A 21,517-nucleotide genomic window follows, 5' to 3' on the forward strand; every position below is an offset into this window, starting at 1 on the left:
AAAGAACTGTCTTATCTCAGGTGTTTGGTTCTAGTATGCTCATGTGGAGCTTATATTTAGTATTACTTGAGTTGCAGATTTATTTCATCTTGCCTAGCAGCATCAGCTATTTCCTTCTGCTGGTTCCAATTATTATGATTATTTCCAGCCCAAGTGAAGTTTGGCAAAAGCAAATATAGAAAGGGAAAAGAAAAGAATAGGCTATTCCCCCAAGCTAACATTCAAGCTTATCAGTCTTTAACTGCACACACCATTTATTAATATTTGGAGTTAGCAATTTAATATCGATTTTGGTCTTCTTTGGCATGGCAGACAGAAACCCAAGTGTATACAGAACACAGTTCAACACTGTGACATGATTTGGATGTAAGATGCTTTTTCATTGACTTTGACAAATCAGTTCTTATTCTTCTCTATTGGAAAAGCTTGAAAGAAGACGAAATTTTATTTAATGAATTCTATGATTTTTTAGCACATGTACTATATGAAAACATGCAGGTTATAAGCACATATGTGTTACTAAAAATATAAAAACTTTGCAGTTAAATGATTGAACACATGCTTGGGTAATTTTGTTGATTGATTTTTCTTGCTATCCATGTCTGGGGTCTCCAAAGAGTTGAATATGTAGAGATTGTGGAACTGATCATTGAGTAAGACCAAGGAAATTCATACACATAGGGTGTTTTTTCCTTCCATGTTTAAGTTATCGTTATGGCAAAAGAGGTTTTCCTCTATTCCGAACTACACAACACATTTGATAAGAACCTCTAAGGATTTAATTCATTTGAGTAAATTTGCTCTCAAAGTTTTACATAAGCTCAAGGATTCAGGGGGAAGGATAATAAGGGAATAAAGACATTAATCTGGAGGCTGGCTTTATGAAGTTGCCTCTTTTATCAATTTTCCCCTATGCAGTGCTAATGTCCAAGAGTAGCAATGATTCTACAAAGCCTGACTTTACCATTATAAGGAAATAACTAATTGTAGGAGATTGAGTTGTTGATGTGGATTTTTAGATTTTATAAAATATTTTAAAAATTAAACCTGAAAATATTATTTAGTAAGTAATGTCAATTACACATTAATTATTTGCAAAACTTTTATCATATATTCATCTTTAGAAATATTTTTTCTATTTTGAAGATATAGAGAAAATATATATTCTTAATTTTCTCAATAGTATTACTGATAAAAATATTTTCATCAGTAATATCATTCTTTTTAATTTTTTAATTGTACAATTTTGTTTTACATTACCATTATCAAAGTAGCACCCACCTCACATATACAATTATCAGCTAAAAAACAAAATAAATAAAAACATTAACTTGAAAATAACTTTTTAAGTCAATTGTTAAACATTGTTATTCATTTGATAGACTTAACTCTGTATTCAGTGAGATAATTTTATGATTATTAGAGAAATGTTAACTCTAATGTGTGTGGAAAATAAAGAATTTTCTGATAAACTTATACAAAAAGTTTTTCCAACTTTTCTTTTACCTTTGTTGCTGCCTTCTAATACAAAATATCACAAAAGTCTACTAAAGGCAGACAACCAAATTTCCAAATCAATTTTGTAAATTTTATTATGAAATATAGAGAACTATCAAAAATTCCTTTTTAATTTTTGTATTTATCAGTAAGGTTTATAGTTGGGTATTTATGTTCAAGATATACTTTATTATGTAATAATTTGATTTAATTAAAAAATGAAATGCTTCAAAGACTGTTCTTTAATGTTTTTTATAAAAGACAGGGAAACATTTGTGAATAGAAAAGTATATCCAAAATTTTTTAAATATTGTAGCTATGAATTTGGTTTCACAGATATTTAGATAAGTGTGTGGAGTATATAGAACTTAAAAACAGGTTATTTGTCATGTATCATAATAACAGTAATAATTTATTGTTTTTGTAATTGATGAGACATGTTAATAAGACCTTTATATAAAGCCTATCCAAAGTGTTATCTAAATATTTAACTTTTGGAAAATTTAGATAGGTAGATGTTTTCTGTTCTTAAATATAAAAACTCCAAAGAAGGCTGGGAATGTAACTCCATATTAGAACACTTACCTAGGAAGTAGGAGGCCCTGGGTTCATTCCCTAGTACCACAAAAAGGCAAGTGTTGGGTTAATGAGAGCAATGGCAATTATATGTTTTCAGTAGCTGGTTTGTCATTGAATATAATCTAATAAAGACATGCAATGCATTTTCTATTGCACATTGTTTATTTTGTTCAACTCTGAACTTCAAAAGACCCACCAGACTGTTCCTATATCATCAGGGAATGCAAATATGACATTCAGTGTTAAATCTAGGCATTCTTCACTCCCCGTATGTATTTGTACCCTTTCCAAGAAGAAAGATAGAAGATAGACCAACTTGTTAATAAATAGTGGTGCTCTAAAGCATTTGACTTTTCCAGACAAACACTATTATGGCAAGATGGTGCTTCTTGGCAGTGATCATGGAGACTGTAGTCTTTGTTTTGGAACTATGATATATTAGCTGGGATGGCTTATAGAAGTACTGTTTCAACTCGACTTTCTGTTTCTACAGATATAAGAATTATCAAATCTTCCACTGAAGAAAATATTTATTTATGAGTTAAAAAACCAGGTTTCTTTGCTGACTGTTGCTACAGAATGTGTAAGTCCCTTAAATTCAGACCTGACTTCTGTCCTGGGAACTGTGAGATCTTCATCTCATCCTCTCTGATGGGAACCAGTCTCATGTTTCCAACTGTTCTCTTGACATTGCCATGTGTGTGCTGCTTCTCTCTTTAAAAATGGAAAATTCAACTTAGTTTCCACTTTTGTAAGCTTTATCTCTAGGTATCCCAGTTTCTTCTAGTGGTCCTGTTGATCAGTACAACTAAACTGGAAATTCGGAACTTCATGCCATTTCTTCTCTCTCTTTTTCTGACTCCTTTACCTGCTTAATTCTCTCAGCTAGGGCTTGGTCATAATTCTTATCCTCATTCTTTATTTTCCCTTTCCTCTGTTAACATTCTGGATGTACCCTTTATTTCTCGTGTCCATGGCTTTTAACCTGTTTTTCTGCTGACAGTTCTCATTCAAATAACTAGCACATTTATCTCCGAAACAGCACCTAGCATGACACTCCTCTTTCTATTACTTCTTTCTTAAACCCTTACAATATAACTTCTAGTTGCTTAATCTGACACTCAGAATGTCCCACAAGAAGACACCAACTCATCTTTCTGCATGTATTTCCATATCACCTCTCTATGTACACATTGAATGATGGCCACTGTATATATAAATGCATTTTCAATGTGAAGTCATTGTGATTTTTGTCTCTTTATTTTTTTTTCTTTCCTTGGACTGGAGTGTTGTCCTTTTAGTTTTGCCTACTGAAAATTCTGCCTGGCTCTAAACTCACCTCCTTCTCATTTTATTACTTCAGTGTGCTATTAGAATTGATAAATTCACACTTTTACTTGCCTCAGTCTTCAAGTGGCCTAAAAGAGGCCACTTGAAAAAAAAATCATTAATATGTCAGCTTAACTATTGTCTTAGTCCTTAAATTTGAAATTTAAGTTTATACATATTTTAGCCCCTTTCCTTGCTATTTTCATGGAGTAGGTTATTAATAATGTTAATTAAATGAAAAATCTGTTTTAAGACACAAATGAATATTTGTCTTCAATCTGCCAATTTAGAGTCTAGATTGTGTGCAATAGATTTTTACCTAGATTTTATCTGATTTCAAACCATAACAATATTTTATTTTTAAGTATTTTTATACTAAAACCCTGAAATAAGAGGATAGTGAAATTGGTGAAAGTAAAGAATTTCTTTATTCTTCTGTTGTATTAAAACTAACTGAGAACTATTCAGGCATATAGGTTGAAGTGACCTAATTTTTGGAAGATAGTTAAGAACACAATTACATAATCTGAATTGGAAAGAAAGTGGAAAGTAAGTTCTAGTCAAGGTAAAGGAGAAGAGATTTCTTATATTTGCAACTTAAAATATCATTAATGTAGACTGGGAGTTCCCCTGATGTTTGGAACTGTAGTTCATAAAGTAATTTCTTTCCAAAGGGTAAACTATAAGGGAGATTGGCTTCAAACTAATGTGGAAAAATTAAAACTCTGACACTGTGCAACTCATAGTTTGACAGATTTATAAAGATAGAATATAAATGCCCAGTGTTCTTGAACAAATCATATAAATATCTCTCTCTCTCTCTCTCTCTCTCTCTCTCTCTCTCTCTCTCTCTCTCTCTTTCACACAGTATGCCTAAACAGATAAATAACCAACATTTTCCACTTATTTCTCAGAAGAGAAACAGATTGGAAGCTATGGGAAAATGAGAAATTTCCTAGTTTCACAATTTCAATTTAAGGGATAGAAAATTACTTTTTATCTTTGATTTAGTCTATGGCTATACGTTGCATTGACAATCTTTATATGTCTTATGCAGGACTCAGAATTTCTGTGATGAAGATGCTAAGGAAGAGAGGGAGTGGGAGAATGGGAGAAAGAGGAAGGAAAGAAGGAAGTTAACAAGGAAAGTTTGATTTAGTCAAGAACATGAGTTTTCAATTTAATGATCTATATCTTTGGAAAGTGTTCAATCAAAAATTTTTCTGAATACTAATTTTATCTAATAGTTTCCAAATTGGAGTTCTGAGATTGTGAAGCATTTGAGTATTGCTCACAGGAGTTGTGAAGGCAACTTCATATCCCAAAATGAAACATCAATTCTTATTAGGCTCCTAGTCCACTCTTAGATGGAGACCAAGACAAAGGTGCATGTTTTCAAAGAGCATCCAATTAGATTCTATTAAACACAATAAATTGAGTAATTATTTGTGTGCTTCTTTGAAAGATTCTTTCTTTAAAACAGATACAAGTTAATTCATATGGAATCAGAGCTTTTCTGGTGCAGCTTTTGTTGTTTTGTTAAATAATTTTCACAATGCTTCATATTGTAGAGAAGCAAATAGTCATTGGAGCCTTCCTCCAAGGGCTTGTTACTCTCTTTCAGCTGCTTATGTCCGCATGTGTGACTTATTAATGTGATCCAAGTAGGTATCACAGGACTATAACAAATGTTAGGTAAATTTCTAGGCATATAATTGAGAACACAAGATTAGATTGACAATGGAGTTGTATAATCAAAACACAAACACACACACACACACACAAACACCCCTCATATTTTCTACAAAATCATTCTGACTATATTAATAAATATTTTGTTAACTTTAGGACATGTGCTCTTTTTGCTTAGGAGTAACAACAACCATCACTCTCCCCCAAAATATTGACTTAGGAAAGAAATTCTTTCTCTGCCACAGGCTGTTGAGAACTGATGCTGACAGCTTAGTCACTATAACTTAGAATGTTTTCCAATTTTGAGGTCTTCCAGCCCCATATGTGGTCTTAATACTGATCATCCAGCTACTGTGTGCACATTTGAAATGGCAAGACAGTTTAGAGAGGGGGCAGCTTGGCCTCTTTTAATAGAAGGTTCCAGAAAGAAACCACAAGACTTTTGTACACATCCTATTGTCCAGCATAGTCATACAACTACATCTATTTGCAAATATGGCTTTAATTTTTGGAGGCTTAAAATATCAACAGTTCTGGAAGACATGAATGGGAATAAATATATAATTATAATATTATTACATGTAGTTTACATGATATAAGACTGTGGCATGAGGAATAAAATGATTTGTTTGATTCAACCTAGATATTAAACATTGTTTTTTAAATTCCCTTCCAAGTGATTACAGACCAAATGACTCTTCCATATTATTTCTAAGATGCAAATCTGTGTTTCTGTTATGCATTTATTATTATTGCCACTATTTATTGGTCTCAGATTCCTTGGGTGAAAAATCATGTAATTCTTGATTTACGGACAATCTCTAATGTGCAGAGTCCAAAAGCTCTTCAAGGAAAGGCAGTGTCTCATGTTGGTATTCTGAACCAATGATTTTATTGGAATTTTTAAAACTATGATTAAATGAACATATATAGTGAAAGTTACCTGAACCTAAAAGATACCTGTCCTTACTCCTCCTTCCAAGATGTTGTTAACTTCTCTGTAACTCTGTGTAATATGAATTAGTTATAATAATTTCAGTATCAAGTTACTAAATCGAAATCAAGCATATACAAACCATACAGATATTTATAACTTCACATAAGAGGAAGCAAAAAGGACAGACTCCAGGATTGGTTGATTGAATGATTAAATACATTTCTTATTTCTCTGCTCTGCCATCTTCAGATATGAGATATGTTTAAAATAGATATTGGAAGAAATGACATTAACTGCATAATTTATACACTGTATCCAAAAAACTTTAAATATTTAAAAAATAATTTTCCAATTCTTTTTAAATTTTTTATATGTATTTTTGGTACTGGGGATTGCACTGAGGGTGCTTAACCACTGAGTCACATCCTCAGCCTTTTTTATATATTTTATTTTGAAACAGGCTTTCACTAAATTGCTTAGGGCCTCACTGAGTTGCTGAGGCTGTCTGTGAACTTGAAATACTCCTGCCTGCCTGACTCCCAAGTCACTGAGATTATAGTCATGTCCCACTGTGCCTGACTTCTAATTATTTCTTGAAAAGTTTATCTTCCCCCAGAAAAATATTCTTAGACTATATCCATCCTTAACTTGTATCTCCTGCCCAGTACACAATAGTAGAATTCTGGGCATGTATTATATATCTTACATAATTTATAATGCATAGCTTATTAGAGCAACTATTGTTAAATTCAAAGTGAATTTTGAAATCAGGTCTGATCTAGAATGGGGCAAATTTACCAGCTTTGCCTGGGAATCTGCACACCCAATTCTAGTGGTGTTGAAGATTAAATCTGAATTCTAGTGTCTAGTGGTGTTGAAGATTAAATCTGATAATCCATTTAGTTTCTCGTTGGTCATGTGTACACCAATTTCAAAACACTTTTAAAGCCACTGACTGAAAACTACAAGTACATGTACTTTGTCCTGGTATGTGAGTTCCAAAGAGTGCTATAAAATTGGGAGACGTTATAATTATTACTAAATAATTTATTTGGTAGTGATATAACACAATCTTTGTGAATTTATTTACCTGTATTTCTTTTTCTTCCTTATTTCATTTACCATGCATTTTGAAATTTATTATAGTGAATCAAATTTTAAAAGCTTCAGTGATGTATAAGACATTGTCTCTTGTATGAGAGAAAATCATTCGTGTGCCAAGAATACTCTTCTTTTGTTTCAGCCTTATACAGGTTTCTCTTTCTCCCCTGGCATTCTACATTTATTGTCATTGGGCAGTTCCAAGTTGAGTTTCTGACTGAGTCTTCCCAGAGTCAGGCTGTATTTTTGTACACTGAGAATCTGGCATTATTCCCTTAAACAAAATCATAGTAGAAAAACCTTCTTAAATAAAATCATGCAAACAAAAACAAAAAAACAAAAAATTAAAATGCAAGTTTATTAATTTACACCTTATTGTTTGAAATTGTATAAAGTTATTAATCCAATTAGCTTCATTTTATTTTATGTCAATGTAAAATACTTAGGATAGCTTTAGTTTATCACTATTTCATTTTGCATGTATAATTCTTATATATTATTTGATACTATGATTAAATTGCATAAAGTGTAATTTTTTAAGAAAATAAACTATATCTTGTAGCTAAATTTATATATCATATATGTATATATATGAGTACTTTAAAACACATCTGGTGATTTGGGTTTCAATTAGGATATTAAAATAAAACAAAACAACCCTGTCCTGACATTCACAGAAGAAATTATTGCAGAAGGTAATTTGTGTGAAAGAGTTGATCTAGAAGTGTTGAATATGAGTTTAAATAATTCCACTCTATTGCCTACAGTCATATATTATTTATTAGTATATCATAGCTAACTAATATTATGGTTGTGTTACTATTTCAGAATTGCCCAAAGTTATTTCCTTTAGTCTGATGTGTCTTGCCAGCCTGCTTTATTCGAACATCATTTTTTAGATGCTGCATTTAAGCACAGCTGGCTTGCTTATTGCAGTGGAAATGAATGGGTCAGGTCTTAGAACAATGAAACATTCCCATTGGTTTGAATTTTAGTGAAGGTTCAGGAGTTCTGTTAGAAAGACATACAAGAATATGGGGACAATCATATAAAAGCCAGAAATGAGCAATCAGCATATTGAAAACGTAAAAATGGCATACAGCTACTGATTAGAAACAAAAGCATGTGTTTGTTTTATCTTTGGCTCTCAAGTGTATATCCATAAAACTACATAAATGCTTCAGTCTATGTTGTGAATATTGTCAAGAATATGCCCTTCAGAGTATTGACTATAATGTTCTTTTATACCATCTTCAGATTACTGCCTACCATGTTTGTGAGAACAACATAATGCCATGAAATAGAGCCATCTATACGAGTAGACAATGTGATAGGCAGAAAAGAACAATGCAAGACTGGTAATAGTAAATAAATGCTTCTATCAGCATTTGGTAATACTTCTCATGATTTTAACTCTTTTATTGTTGCTAATGAAAATATTTTAGAAACAAGATAGAACTGTCACACTAGAACTATTTTATCAGATTTATTTTTTGAAGTCTCCAAATTGTCATTTAAACTAATAATTTTATCTATCAAAAAAAGTATTCCTTCTGGTCCTGAATTTGACAGAAATATGAAGTAAATCTGTCCATTTATAAATAGTTGTTATTTTTCGTCCATTAAGAAAGTTACAATAAGTAACCAAAAGCATTGAATGACAGATATTAATAGATGTAAAATTATCCAAATAAAATAAGTCATTTCAAAGTCTAGAAAAAAGCCACTTATTTTTATTTCACCTAATGTAAATACATAATGAATAACATGGTGTAAGAAAAGAATGAAAAAAAGAAATGTGCCTTGTTGTAGTTTGGCTTTTAGGTGCCTGCAAGAGACACGTAATAAATATGAGCTGAATGAATGCATGAAATAATGAAATATCACTTCCTTAATAAAACTACCTCCCTTAAGCTACTAGCAAAAAAAAAAAAAAAAAAAAAAGAACGAAAAATGTCTTACAAGTTCTGAGGTCAAAACTTTTGTTGGATTATTGCTTTATCTTTTAGACTTGAGTTCATTTTGCTAAAGTAAAAGGGGTATTTAACCATCATCAAGAGTAACTCAAATATAGATTCTATATGATGCCTATATGTCTATAAAAGAACTCTAGTGATCAATCCTTCTTTAATATGAATGGGATACATTCCACATGGCAGAAATGTAAATTATCTGATACTTTTAGAATTAATCATCACCTATATTAATTGTATAATGTATTTGAGAGTAGAAAAAGACTAACACTGGTAATTGTATTCCCAGTAACCTTACAAATTAATAGTCCCCTACTCTGCCAAAATGAAAACAAATGAAAGAAAGTCTTAACCTCAAGTTTATGGGGGAAAAGCTGATTAGCTAGGGCTCATTTGAGTAGAGTCCGCACCAATGAAGCCATGATCCCATGGTCAAGAGTTTGAGTTCCATGCAGTTAGCTCTGCACTCTTCCTGTAACCTGTTTCCAAGCAGGTACATGTGGGTGAGCAGTGTTGTTAGGTAAGCACAAGTCCTACCACCCAGGAAAAAAATCAACCCACAAGGTGATGGTACAAAACTGCCATCCTCACAGGCTTGTACTTGCATGTTGTGCTGGGCCAAAATACAATACAAAATTTCAAAGAATGTTTCGTTATCTAAATTTATGTTGATGCATTTTCTGAAATAATATGATTTGGCATATTCAACACAGATATATGAGATTTTGCTAGCTTTCTCAAAAAACTATAGTTTTACTTAATAAAAAGAAACATCTGCCACAGGTGTAACAATACATTTGGTATGATTAATGGAGCTTTATACCCATGACCCTGTATCATGGCTTGAAATTTCACATCCACCATGAATGAATGATTGATATATTTGCTATGAATTAACACACAATTAACATAGCAGTGTGACTGTGTGTATTTGTATTTGTTAGTTACTCAACTCTCTCAATATGTAAATGATCTTCCTTTTCATTATAAGATATTTCCCTCACTGGTTATCCAAGCACTGTCATTCCTCCCTGTTACAATATTCCAACATTTTTTTGCATTCTTATTGCCTTGGATGTAATTCACATCGTTTTTACCTTATTTCTAAATTATTGCATCAGGTTCCTAATTGATATTCTTTAATTTTTATCTTTAATTTGTAGGCCTTACCAAATTCATATTCATCTTCCTAAAAATAATGCTTGATCAGAGTGCTTCCCAATCCAAACTCTCCATCACCTCTCACTTCCCCAGAACAAAATAGCCACACTCTTTCATCAGACATTCATGTTTTTTACAGTCTGTCTCCAAGTCATTTATCTAGCTGCATTTCTTAGTATTTAGTTTTGTGAACCCATCAGAGCACAGTTGTTAGCAAATTTTCTTTTACCCAAAATTACATTCTCGTTGCCTTATGAAATATTTTTCTGCCCACATTCATTTGCAGTCCAAGGTACACCCAGATCAGACAATTATTTTTCAATATTAAGTTCATTGCTGTAACACAACCCTTTGTAAGGAGACAAACAACAGCAAAGGCTGCCATTTGAAACTCTCGCTGTACAACAAAACTGATTAATTGTATGCAACTTAGACAAGACAGTTCTAGGACTTTGTTTGGGATTATTCCACTTTCAGACCAGAGACATTCAAGGTTGTCAGCACCAAATTGTACACAGTTTTCATTTTCATATTAGAGCTTTAGAGTTACACATAGTAGCTGGGTTCATTTCAACAAACTGACACATCCATGGACTTTGATTTCAGTTCATGACCCTCCACTTTCCATCCGTCTTTTCCCTCTGGTCCTCTTCTTCTCTCCCATTTTCCTTTCTCTACTCTATTGGACTTCCTTTTACTCATCTATTAATTTTTCTAACTATGCAAAAAGGTTATGTTCCCTGTTGTATATTTATGTACACACATAACATGACTTTCTTAAGAATTCATTCTGCATTGCCTCCCCTTACCCATCCCTCCTCTCTGCCACTTGATCTCCTTCTTCTTCTACATTGCTGATCTTCCCTTTATCTTTAAGCTATTCTATCCTTCCCTGCCATTTTCCTTTATTTTACTCTAGCTTCTGCAGATGAGAGAAAACATTTGACCCTTGAGTTTCTGAGTTTGGCTTATTTCACTTTTAGCATGATATTCTCCATTTCCATCCATTTACACAGTTTTTGACCTGCTTTTTATGTGACTTGAATATTCTTTTTTAATTCACATTTTCTGCCTCACTTTACCTTGGTTTAATATCTCTGCAAGAACTTTTGTGTGAATATTCTTTTTAAATTCATGCTTTCTGCCTCACTTTACCTTGGTTTAATGTCTCTGCAAGGACTTTTGTTTTTGGAAAGTGTTCCTCTTAAATTTTTTGGCTTATTTCAGCTGCCCTTATATTTTTACAGCTTCATACATATTCTGGACATTTGGCATTTATAGGGCCACCCAGTCCCAATATTACCTCTGGTTTATTTCTAACCTGTGATTTCAAAATCTGCTAGACATCTACCATTCCGACTCCCTAACTTATTGCTAACCTCTGACTGCCACATTTTCCCACCCAATTTGAAGTGCTCACTATGCCAACACCAGGGAATCTCATCCACAGCCCACACTGTACTGCAAGCCTGATATATCCTTTATCTGACCCTGAATATAAATTGTTCTTGTGCTTCCATCAGTTCATGCCATCTCTTCCTGCTTTAAATAGTATTGCCCCTTTTCTTTATCTCGCTCTTGCTGAACTCTGATTTTTAGCTCATAGCCATGTTCTTCATATAATTTTGGTTACCAGCCTTGCTCATAGTGATCTATATTGATCCTTTTCACATAATGTTTCATAGAAAATCTGTTCTTTTGACAAGAGACAGAAAAAAATGGTAGTTAGTGTTTAGGTTTGGGGTCAATGAGAATGGATTTAATAGTGGGCATTTTGTGTTATTCTCTCACATCCTGATTTCTCATTTGTACAATGCTGATAATCATAGCAAATAGTAAAATAATACTAGTCAAATTCATATTATATCAATAAAGGACAGTAATACTAAAAACTTTTGTAAAGCCCAAATATCATTGAATTTATTCAACAAATGTTTATTGAGTGCTATAATTAACATAAGCCAAGCACTAAGGTAGGGAAATATAGGTGAACAAAATAGACAAAATCATCTGCCCACACATCAGCTGTGATTGCAATGATAATGTCAGATAGATTTATTGTGATAAGACTGTGACAATTTCTTCATCTCTCTCAAAGCATGAACACAATCCACTGTACCTTAGAGAATATTTTTGTGTTTCTGACCTTGTATTGTTACATTTTTGTTCCATATTATTATTGATTTTATGCTTAATATGTTTCATTTCATCACGTACCTCACACATTCACTTGAGATCATGAAGAGTAAACAAAACATCCCTTCATTTTTATAAAGGCTTTCTTATAAGCTGAAGTCATAGCATTGAGTTTTAATGATCCAAAGTTAATGTTGCTGTAATTTTCGTACAGTAAAGAAAGGCAAAGCAACATAAATATCTAGGTTTATATGCTGTCAGGGAAGAAGCTGACATCTTCTGGATTTTTATAGTTTGAATAAAAATGCCTAAAGTTTGGAGTTCTTAATAAAATATTAGTGGGCTATGAGTTTAACTGTGATGATATAATCTTGGTAGCATATGTGCAAAAGAAAGTATCAGCTCCATTGAAGACTTAAGTCTGACTCATGTGTGGCTTCTCGAGCTGCAAATGCTGATGCTATAATGTACGCCCAGAGAAACCACATGTTTAATTGTGCTGTCTGAAATGCTGCTTGTTGTGTTTGTCTTATTTTTACTTCCACATTGATCACAGAAGAGATGAATTATGTTGAAATTGAGAAAACTAAATTTGAAACAAAATACACTTGAGACTTAATTAGGAAGGTAAGTAGAAATCCTATGTATATGTGATGAGTGGGGTCCTCACTAGAAATGTATCACACCTTTCAGTAGTTTCTGGGTTTTGTTACAGATAGATTTAAATGTCATTGGTTACACTTTTTTAAGGAACATCTATCCAGTATTATAGCATCTTATACTTAATTCCATAGGAAAAGCAGGAGTAGAGTTGTGTATTTGTGTATAAATGTGTACAATCCTTTCCACTTTTATGTTATTTGAAAATGCAGTTGTTTGAAAGTCAATTGATGCATATTTTTCTCTGCTTTCCAGGACAACGGAATTGAAGTATAGTTTCTACAAAGTTGCTCAGAGAAAGATTCAGGCTGTCTAAAATTAGGTTAGATGGTCCTCAGCAAAGAAATCAAAGCTCTTATATTTAGTTCTAGTGGGGCATCCCACTGTGCATTGATGTAACCATAATATGCCCTCTTGGGTCAATATGGGGCACTGTTTGATTCCCTGCATTCAATCTTTAGGTAGGGATAGGTGAACATTATATTCAAGGGGGGAGAGCACTAATTTATTTTTCATGCTACCAGAGAGTGCTATGATTAGTTCAAATATTTTGCATGAATTTATTTTTCATGTCATTGGGTTTCCAGCATAATAATCAAACCACCTTTTGACATGGTTTTACTTTTCCTACATGGAAATAAGATGAATACCTATAAAAAAATTTAACAAAGAATACCATACTTAACATTACTTGCAAAATAACTTGACATTTAATGTGTAGTTCATGCAATCTTATTGTCTTGCTAATGGAAAACTCTTTATATGTTGGATGAACCATCAAACAGATTCAGATTCAGATGCAAGAAAAGGGGTAATTAATATACATAACCATAAATATATGTGTTGTCTTTTTAGTAAAAACAATCATGTGATGATGTAGACAATTCAAAGCTAGAACTAACACATTCTCACATTTTGTTCTTGGTTAGGGTATTCCCGGGAAACAAAGAAAGTCATACATTCTCTCTTCCTTCCCTTTCTTCTTCTTCCTCACATTTTCCTCTTTTTAATCACCTTTTATTATATAATTGACTTTTCTTCTTCCATTGTAAAAGTAGTATTGGTCAAACAAATTTGTTACCATAGTCATCATGTCAAAAACTGAATATTCTGGATAGGTCAGTATACATTTTATGCCTTGAAGGATAATCTGTCAAAAATGCAAAGGAAAGAACAAAAGTTGTTTAGTAAAGTAAGTATAAAGTTTCTTACTCATTTCAATATTCTAAAAATTATCATAAGCATCACTAACAGCTCCAAGTGAATGAAGATTCAGTAGTAAATAAAATGAATTAGAAATAATGTTGCAGTCTTAACTAAAAAGTGATTCTCTGAATGGAACTGGGATAGCATTGGTAATTAATTTTTTCCCTAATTTTATGTCAAAGTTAAAATGTAAGTCTTATGAATTCATTTCATGATGTACTATTATCTCCTATGTATCATAACTTTCCTTTTTCTGTTGCTGGGGTTAATCAACCTAGGGGTAAGTGTTCAATTAACAAATTTATCTTTAGATATATACTAATTACAGTCTCAGAGGATCTTATTTAGATGCAGATCATAAAGTTAAGGGGGGGTTCAACTTCCATGTTTGGCAGCTCAATTTATTATGGTTTTTCATCATGATAATCTAAAATCTGTGTGCCTGTCTAAACTGATTGTGGTTTAGATGAAAATTTGGGTTTATCCATTTCCCAGTCTTGAGAGTAGGAAAGAGTATCTTTAAAGCAAGAATATATGACAGGCAGAAGTGTACCTATTGACCAGACTAAGGGGCAACCGACATTGCTATTTTGTCTCCAGTTTTAGGGAATAAGATATGAAACCATGATTATTCTTCTAATAAGAGCTCATAGAGTTGAGGAAATATTTTAATCATTTGTAATTTCCCCTAATTATTATCCTACCTATATAAATTTGCTAAACCTTCATAAACTTTATTTCCTTTTCAGATACTGTATTTTATTGATTTAAGATGCATCAATATTTTATATATAAAAAAGAAAAGAAAACCAGTGTTGCCAATTAAAATTATGATAGCATTCTCTTTTATCATGTAGATTTTTCATTTTTTACTTACTAAAAAGAAGTTTTGGATAAATTCATGTAAATTTTTATGATGTGTAATATATGCACATGATAAAAGTAAAATATCACTGAAATAAATTTGTCGAAGTTCCCAAAATTTCTTTGCATTCAGTCTAACTTTCTATATTACTTTTCTTTGTAGAGTCATTGATGTCTTTTTTTTTTTTTTTTGGTAGTTGTTTTCTGTTTTTGCATCAAGACTATGATGAAACACAATTTAATTGTTTCTCAAACAGCTCCATTGTTTCCAGAACATTCTTCCAAGCCACTGACTTCTATTCTGTAAGATTGTATGTGTATGAGAGAGAGTGTGTGTTTGCACATATTTGGACATATTCAACTATGTTGCAACAGCAACCTGGATGGTTTTAATTTAATAAGCACTTACTCTGAGATCACAGGCATTAAAATGTGAAATTGCTGAATGTTATATTTGACAACATATATGGTAGCATAATCCTTTGGGAGTATTCTGAATTGGTTCTTTCTAAGAAGATATAGAGATCTTCAATATAGATGTGTCTGAAGGATGGTCAGTTCCCATTCATTAGTTTCTATGTGGAAACAGTTTGCCAAGGGTCCTTGATCTTAACAGCCCTCACTAATATTTACAAATTCTGATTCCCTCAAGGTTATGGATGCAAAGATAGCAACTGAGACTTTAATGAATTGAACGTCAACTGTGATATAAAATAATGCTTTGGAGATTTCAACTCTTAAATATCTCATCAATGGAGGGTAACTCTAGTTTTCTCAACACAGATAATAGCTTTTTAAACAATTCTATTAGTTTTATTTTTCAAGTCATGTTCTAAAAAATGAAGAAATTATAGTACAACTAATGAGATATAATGTATTTTTTTGTAGAAGTGATTTTTAAGGGAAGCTGACTTATGTAAGTCAGAGGTCGTAAAGAAGGCATAGTGAGAATAAATCAAAATATGTGAACTTATAAACTTCCCATTTTCTTTTTTCTTCTTTCTGTTTTGGTACAAAGGATTGAAGTCAGGGGCACTTAACCACTGAGTCACATCCCCAGCCCTTTTCTGTATTTTATTTAGAGAGAGGGTCTCACTGAGTTGCTTTTCTTATAGAAAATTTAATCAAACTTGAGTAGAGAGAGAGAATGGACAATGCACTTCGGGTACCCATGACCTACCTTCAACAATTATAAGGATTTTTCCAATTTGTTTGATTTGTGTTCACCTCCTTTTTCACCTCCAAGTATTTGGAGGGGTTGTTCTGTGTATGGAACCCAGGACCTTGTGCAGTCTGGGTGAGCATTCTCTACTGAAGTACTTCCCACCACCTCACCCCACTGTCCTCTTTCCATAGTGCTTTAAAGCCATCGCCAGGTACCATATAATTTCCCCATACATATGCTAACACATACCATTCATGTAGAAGTACATGTTTAACACAATCCTGTCATTATCATTTAACAAACCTACACATAACTTTTTGATTTGAATTAACCAGTTCATATTCACATTTCCCTGTTTGTCTTAAGGATATCTTGTGAAAGTTTCTTCCTTTCCTCTTTCATTAATTTGTTTCCTTTCTCCTTTCTCTTTCCCTCCTGCCCTCTTTCCTTCTTTCTTTACTACCTTACTTACCTCCAAATCAGGACAGAGTCAATTCAAAAATTGCATTTGCATATTGTGTTCCTAAAGTCTCTTACCTTCTACCGTTTTAGAACAAATTATTAATCCTGGTTTTATTTTACATGGAAGGACTTAGAGTCAGAAAACTTAGTTTCCACTATTGGTGGTTCTAGATGTAGTAAGATATAAGCAGACAGCAACTTGATTCTTTCTCAAACAACAAGCTCTGTGGGATATTATTCCCAGCTCCTGGTTCTCCTTGTTTACTAAACGGTATTACGTGTTAATGAATTGGCTCCTTTTTTCCCTTGCTATTGACTCTACTTTTTTCCATTGCTATTGAATAGTCTAATCTAGTCAAATATCTAAGTTTATTTTCTCACTCAGCTTTAAGGTTTTTTACTTTCCTCTACACTTTCCCTAATCTGGGTCAATTCATTGGGGGAATAGACTAGTAGATTTATTCTTATATTTACTCTACCTTCTTTCTTTTACTTTTTTTTTTTTTTTTTTGTTCGCTTCATTTTGGTTATATACAAGATTAGGATACATTTAGGCATCAGCACCAAAGTGTAGAATATAATTTTCTCTAATTCAGTCCCTGGCACTTTTCCCCTCCTCCCCCCTCCCCCCCGTCCCCTTCCCTCTACTCTACCTATCTCTCTGAAGTTTATTTATAGTTTTTTTTTTTAATCAGTATCTTGTGGGTATACTTGATCTAGGTATTCAATGTACTATAATCATGTAAGTACTTATGAACATTTGGTCAGATCCATTTCACTGTTCTTCCCTTTTCTTTTTCCCATCTCTCCTTCCTCTGCCTCAATCCCCTGTATTTACTGTACTGACTTTTCCTCTATTTTGATGAGATTCTCACTTTTTTTTCTCCTTTCACTTTCTCTCTCCACTCTTACCCCTTATTTAGGATTAGCTTGTACATATCAGAGAAAACATTCAACCTTTAACTTTAGGGGACTGTTTTATTTCATTTAGCATTGTAGTATACAGTTCTATCCAGTTACTTGCAAATGCCATAAAGCCATTCTTCTTTATGACTGAGTAATATCCCAATATATATACATATATATATATATGTGATATATATATATATCACATTTTCTTTATATATTCAACTTTTTAAGGGCACTTGGGTTGTGTCCATAGCCTGACTATTGTGGATTGTGCTGCTATAAACATCAATGTGATGACATCTCTGGAGTGTGCTAATTTTAAATCTTTTGGACATATACTGAAGAGTGGGATAACTGGGTCACATGGTGGTTCCATTTCTACTTGTTTAAGGAATCTCCATACTATTTTCCAGAGGGGTTGCACTAGTTTGTAGTCCCACCAACAATGTATGAGTGTACTTTTTTCCTGACATCTTCATCAACATTTATTATCATTTGTATATCTTGATAATTGCCATTCTAACTAAAGTGAGATGAAATATCAGTGTAGTTTTGATTTTCATTTCCCTGGTACTGGCACCAAAACAGACTTGAAGACCAATAGAATAGAAGAGAAGATACTGAGAGAAACCCACGTAAGTGCAGTTGTCTAACACCAGATAAATGTGCCAAAGCCATATTGGAGAAAAGATAGCCTTCTTAACAAATGGTGCTGGGAAAAATTGAAAATCTATCTGTAAAATAATGAAATTTGACCCCTATCTCTCACCCTGCACAGAAGTTAACTCAAAGTGGGTCAAACACCTAGGAATTATACTAGAAACTTCTACTGCTAGAAGAAAATGTAGTCCCAACACTCCAACATGTTGGCACAGGAATTGCTTCCTTAACAAGACTCCAAAAGTACAAGAAGTAAAATTAAAAAAAAAATCAATGAGTGGGATGGCATCAAATTAAAAAACTTCTATACAGCAAAGGATGCAAATAAGAGCATGAAGAGGGACAAGATCTTTACTACCTGCTCCTCAGGTAGGGCATTAATATACAGAAAATATAAAAATTTCAAAATGCTTAACACCAAATAAGCAACAGAATCAATAAATGGGCAGAAGAACTAAACTGACACTTCACAAACTATGAGATACAAATGGTCAGCAAATGTTTGAAAAACTGTTCCATATCTCTTTCACTCTCATAGACTAGCTACTAGCTACTTCTGACTCTTTTCGATTCAGACCTTGTAGGGGAGGAAACTAGAAAATAGAACAGGTTTGGGTATCTGGTGCTCTTTAATCTAGTGTGATTAATTCTATATTTTAGGAATCTAAATATATGCTATTTTTTTTCCACAAAGAATTGTGTGCCTTTCTCTGAGAGTTTTCACCATTGGAGACTCTGACTATAGGTCTCTAACTAGAAACTTGCAACTTCCTCTCAGTTCTTGTCTTCCAAGAAATACTTTCTGTGGAGACTCTATATCTTACAGAAAGAATTCTTGGGAATAGTGTCTTCAAACTCAGGTCAACCTCTTTTCAGAAATACGGTAGGGCAATATGTAAACAACACATCCTTGCTAGATCCAACATTGGAAGCAAAGGCATTTCTCAATACAGTGTGGGCTCCAAATTCTGCTCCCTCCACCCACCTTAATTAGAGGAATCCTTACAAGTTTAGCCTTCCTTAGCTCTAGAAAGCACACAATTAGCCTGGGTTGGAGAAGAAAACTGTGACTAGGATGAGGAGAGTAGCATGGTATAACACTCCAGAAACTCTAAATTTTCACTAACATTTTTTTTTATATTTCATGAATTCATAGCTTTTTTATACAGGTTAGAGATGAGTAATGAGCAAAACTGGATTCATACTCTCTAAATCTATTCTTAGATATGTCATCTATTGTTTTTCTGAATCTAGGACCTATAAAAAGGAAAGCACAATTAACATACTTGAGATCTTGGCCGCATCATTTAAATTCAATGTATTGTTTTCTCAACTGTAAAATCCATTCAGATATAGGCCCTCTGCCAGACTTTGAAGGGAAGTGAATGTAGTGTAGTCCCTGCCTTCAAGGAATTGACGTGAAACTGGAGGAGTCACACCTACAAATAATCATGCTAATATAATTAGATTAGCAGTAGTACAGAAGTAGCAGAATGGACTAACCTAGAATACAGACAAATGGGAAACAAAACAGGTTGTTTCCAACCTTGGTGAGAACACCTCTCAGTTTTGTGTGTGCCACACATCTTGTCAATATAGTAAGTATTCAACAAATGTATTTATTTATAAATAGATGCCCAAAGAAATAAATATTAGGGATGTACTCACTTAGATAAGGCACTAAATATGACCCTGAACTGGCAACATTCTATCTTCTGGAATCTTTTTAAAATGAGTGCATCCATTTGCAAAATGGCCATCCAACCTCCAACCTGCCACCTCTAACCATGTATGAAAATCAGACTAAAAGGCCAACAAAAGAATCACACTGTGCACTCTGATGCTGACCAGGCTCTTTACCTATCTGAACTAAAAAAAAATGAAACTTACTAGTTGTCTTCTGTGTGCCACACATTGGTAGAGATCAGCCTTCCACTAAAGGGACAAAAGGAAGTTTCTTGAGAAAAGAAAGGAGATGTGAAAGGAAGAACTTGAGAGAGCAAAACCAAGTACAACAAGAAACAGCTTTTCCATGATGCCATGATCTGTAGTTAAAATGTGTGTATTTACTGAACGTCCACACGCATTGTGGATTGTTTCATTATTTGAAAGACACTATTGAGAAGATATAATGACTTTACAGACAAGGTCATTGTTTACTTGAAATTTATGCAATAAATTAGGTAATTCAAGGCAGTGTAGCTATGCAACTCCTAGGAAAGCCTTTACCAATTCTTGGAAGAATGATAGTCAGTCTGTCCTCTGATGTCCTGGGAATTATGTACATTGTGTCATTATGTAGTCTCATGTGGGATTTCTCTAGTCAATGATCTGTAAGGTTTCCTTGATTAGAGGCCATATCATTTATAGCCTTTGTATCACCAATGGCAAAAACATCAAAGATCAATAAATTGAATGAATAGATGGATTAATAATGGATTAATAGCATTATAGAGCCTGAACTGTTGAAGAGATTGGGTGTTGGAGCGCAAAGTGTTTTAATGTGGAACATGCTGCCAAGGAGATGTTGGCTGAGGAACAGTGGGAGCAGGTAGAAAGTATTTCTCTGAAGACATGAAAGAGGATAAGAAATAAAGCAGAAGCAGAGTAATCTTGTATAACAGCAATGCTTTGAGGGAGAATGAAAGAAAACCAAACTGACACAAAGAACTTGGTCCTGAGCCAATCCACACTAAGGGTTCAGGCAGCGCAGTTGGCTCTTTTCTCATTACATGTTCTTCTGAGGGGCAATTAAAGGAGCATTTGGTTGCCAGCAGTTAACTCAGCTGTTGAAGGAAGTGTTTGTGCCACAAGCTTAACTTGGCCCTGTAGAATTGCTGTGTTTACCGTGATGATTTTGGTAGGTGAAAAGGGCTCAAATGAATCAGCAAAGGTCTCTGATTCAAAGTGCTTCTCAACTTGGCTATTAAGTATCCTATCACCTTTATATGCATGGACAGGAATTCTCCATCACATTTCGATAGTAGATACAAAAAAAAAAAAAAATCTCTTCCTTTGTTTAGAGGACAGATGGAAATAGGAATTACTTGGGAGTTAGATTTATTTGTCTGAGGATGTACCTTATTGTCCTGGTAGGCTCTAAGATGTATATAATCTGAGATGTCTGGAAAATTCCTTTGAAATACATAGATTAGCTTTCATCATCTATATTTGTTCTTTGGATGA

The 21,517-nt window shown here is 33.3% G+C and overlaps 1 protein-coding gene across 7 annotated transcripts in view; it reads left to right on the top strand.

Moving 5' to 3' along the window:
- Positions 1-21,517, top strand: part of Magi2 (membrane associated guanylate kinase, WW and PDZ domain containing 2) — a 1,289,418-nt gene that overhangs the window by 20,104 nt on the left and 1,247,797 nt on the right. The window lies entirely within an intron of this gene.

The sequence above is a fragment of the Sciurus carolinensis genome, chromosome 8 (genome assembly GCF_902686445.1).
Source record: "Sciurus carolinensis chromosome 8, mSciCar1.2, whole genome shotgun sequence".
Classification (NCBI taxonomy): Eukaryota; Metazoa; Chordata; class Mammalia; order Rodentia; family Sciuridae; genus Sciurus; species Sciurus carolinensis.